Below are 3,993 nucleotides of genomic sequence, written 5' to 3' on the forward strand. Positions count from 1 at the left end.
CTCAGAGAAGGTGGCGGGGATACAGATTTCCTCTGTAATCGAGAAGAGACCCGAACCCAAGGAGTATTAGGGTTAGCTATGGTGTCTACGGCCCTGTAATATTTGAAAGACATATTTAAAATCAGAAAGAAGTAGACACTGATGTATGCATAGACGAAGATACTGAAAGAAAAAGGTGAACTTTTATTGATAGATCATTAAAGCTTGAGTACATGGTTCGATCTTTCAAAGATAGACTGATAAGAGAAAACATGACATTAAGCACTCTTTCTAGACTTCTTCTTTGGACGACTATCTTCCTCAACTGACTCCTTGAAAGATTTGATGACTCGAACATCCCAAGCAGATGAAACGGCTTTGACAATCTTGGGCTTGAGATCCTCAGGCGGATAGAAATGACGAAGGGGAGGCACAATGGATTGCTCCCTTCCATACTGACGCTGAATCCTGGCAGGAATATAAAAGGAAGTCTTTTTGAGGCCAAGAAGGCGAACGTAGTTAGCTTCTCCAGTATTGAAGACAGCTTCTTGGATTCCAGGGATTTGCCAATAAATCTGATCTTCATGGCGAGAACTCAACCACTCAGCCCAATCGCCTTTATGATTGAAAGAAACATCATGACGCCATTCACTGAAGGTGTATAACGTATGATCAAAATGCACAGGAGCTGCAATTTTTAGCTTGTGGCATAACCACACGTGAAGTAATGCAGGACATCCTGAGAAGGACCCAACAAAAGATCGAACATAAGAGCCTGGACCTGAGCTGGCACGAAGATGAGCCATCTCATCCAATCCATTGAAGGTTTCTGCAAGCATAGTAGGAATTGGATTGGCGCCACGATCCATCTGATCAACGAGGTCCAAGAGAACAGCTGACGCACAGCGAGAAGGCTGGACAGTGAGGAACCTAGCAAAGGAGCAGAATCTCAGAGCGCGACCTCGGGCTTTTTGAATATCAACAGCACCAATATGCCCAACAGGAGGGTAAATGTCAATCAGTTGTTGCATGGACACTTCCTGGTCTTTGATGAAAGAGTTCATGGATTCATCTGGATTATTCATCAAGCGAAGGAACAAAGGACGATAATCCGACACGTAAGATGGCTTCACCAGAGGGCCATCTACAGGATATTCCAATAAGGCACACCATTCTTCAAAGGTGGGACACATTTCTTGGTTGCCAAAACGGAAGACATGATGATCGGGATCCCAACACTCTGATGCAGCATAGAGTAATCCCCAATCGAGCTTGATGGTGGCCACGTAACCGAAGAGATTTTTCTCTTGCTCACTTATGGCATAGATATGGGATTCTCTTAATGTACCACGGATCCAATCAAGAATTGTACGAGTAGACATGGTGTCTGTAAGCCAGGAGAAAGGATACAGGGATAATCAGGATTACATGAACATGAGATTAGGATGAGTTCCTACCAATATAAAGGAAGTATGGATACTCGATCGAATCAGATAATATAAGATTAAAAATCGTACGATCGAGATGAGATGAGATAGCATAAGATTGCTTTCAACGGATGGATCATGAATGACTAATCCTATGAGATCTTTGGAAATGAATGGGATTTAAATCCTAACCCCAAAGGGAAAGTTTTTTAATCTTTGCACATTTTATCAGTGTTACCTGAAGGCATCAACCCTAATCCTAATCTAGCGGAGTGGAGAGAGGATCTCGACTCATGACTTTGTTTGTGTACCTAGGACCGATCGTAGCCATTAGAAGATGGTCTACGGCCTAATCTAGACACAAATAGGTAGGATATCCTAAACTAGGCTCACACACGTGATGCACATGTGTTCGTATACTACATGCATGTGTGGGTTAATCTAGGGGTAAGGCCAAGAGTTCCCTTAGCGCGAATCCCTGTTCGATATACTGTACCAGTGTCCGGCGTATCAGTACGTGAACAAGAGATCCGTTTACGTACCATAAAGGTACTAGGCTAAGGGTGGAATGCTTCTCTAGCACAGAGGCACCAGGTGATGAAATCCCAGTCAACCATGCTAGATAACACTCCGGGTTCCTAAAATAGGACGTGTGTGCATGTGAGATGCAGGGGTTTAGATGAAAGTGATGTAAGTGTGTGCAATAAGTTCGCGCAATCTATGATGCCTTCAGGTTTTGTTAGATTAAGTTTGAGTATATGTGATGAGAAAATAAAGCATACAAACTAATCTAACAAGCATAAAAGAGATAGAGTTTTCATGAGCCAGTTAAAATAGATTCAAATGAGTTATCCTTTGGAATTGTAATGAAGTTAGGTGGTCCCCAGCAGAGTCGCCAGACTGTGGGACATGATCCCGCGAGAGGGGCGTGGGGCGCGAGCCGCCGCGCGCTCTCCTTTGGTCTCTCGTTCCCACGCGATTGGCGTGTGCATTTTAATATTGATTTGAATTCGTCTTTCCTGTGGACTTGGGATCACTAAGGCAATCCGAATTCCACACGAAAGAGACTGACAGAGTCGCCACCTAGATGTGGGATCTAGGACCCATAATTAACCAGAAATCTAGACTCGCTACCTGGTTACGAGAATGGAAGGTATGGGGAGTTATCCACCACATGCACCATTCTTGTCCGATAATCGGTCTTCGATTCCAAAAGCTAACTCTTTTAAATTTATTTTAAATGGCTCATTCAACTCTATGTTAATGTGCGAACTAAGTGACATGCATCCTAGAATCTAATTTCAATGTGAATCCTAGATGTGTATCTTGATTTATTAATTTGTCTGGATTCATTCTACGTGAAAGTTCTCCTAGAATTCTAATTTCATGGAAAATCCTAAGTGATTTGATTAAGCATTTACAAGAAAATTAATATACAAAACACCACAATTTGTTTGTAGTGCCGACTCGCGGGTGGTATGCCATCAGACATCCAAGCTGCCTACGTACCCAAGCCTTACTGGGATCAGAGTCGACGTAGTTCGGTGCACCTAAGCTAAGCTACTTATGCCTAACTCAACTAGGACACCGACTTAAACGGATTTGACTGTTTCAACAGTTTTAAAAGTAGTTATTTAATTCAAGTTGAGGATTTTATTATCTTAGGATTTCATCTAAGATGCTGTATGATTCTTATCTAAATGCAAGTTGTTCCTTAGACTAATGCAGGTTTGCCTACATCCTAGTTTACTAGGCTTGTCTTAAGGAAAGATTGGGTGACTAGTGTAACTAGACCTATGGTACGGTTGCTATTCATAGCAAGCGTCCGTGATGAGGCTGGACTCCTAACTCTAGGACTCCCTAAAACCTAGGACACGGCACGACACCAGTGTTCCTAAATTGGGCTCTAATGGTTCTTTAGATTGGAAACCATAATCCAATGGTTCCGAAAGACACAAGATAAATCGATTTAAGTTCTCGAGGTTAATGAGTTTCAGATTTCGAAGATTTTCAGTTTCTAGACATTTAAGGATTACCAATGGTTCTAGGGTTCACCAATTTCGGCCTTGAATGGCATCCAAAGGAGGGAATCGTGCGCTCTTTCCTTGTGCAATTTAATACTTAGGTTATAGCATCTTATTGCCTGGCAGAATCTCAGGATTTCCGTGGACAATAACCTCGGAGCCAACAACATGCTATAACTTAAATATTCAAATTGTCAAAGATCAAGTTGCAATTGGGATACGATTATGGATGCACTGGCCATTTTTCCAGGAAAATCTAAAGATCCTAAAATTTCTGTTTTAATGGATTAAGGAGTGAACATGTGACAGAATTTTAAAGTTCTTTAGGAATTTTTATATGATTTTCAATTAATTTCGAATTTTCCATGGATTTTATCAATTTTAAGCATACGAGCGGTTTTACAAGTGAAATTGTTGCAAATAAATTCGAAATGATTTGAAATTTCTACAGCAGCAAGATGAAAATGTATGTAGCTTACAGGATGAGTTTTGCATATTTTTACATTAAATTCACATTTAATCTTGATTAATCCATTAAATGTCCAGATTGCACAATTAACACA

The sequence above is a fragment of the Tasmannia lanceolata genome, unplaced genomic scaffold (genome assembly GCF_043159265.1).
Source record: "Tasmannia lanceolata isolate RefF3 unplaced genomic scaffold, GAP_Taslan_0.1 ptg000011l, whole genome shotgun sequence".
In the NCBI taxonomy this organism is placed as follows: domain Eukaryota; kingdom Viridiplantae; phylum Streptophyta; class Magnoliopsida; order Canellales; family Winteraceae; genus Tasmannia; species Tasmannia lanceolata.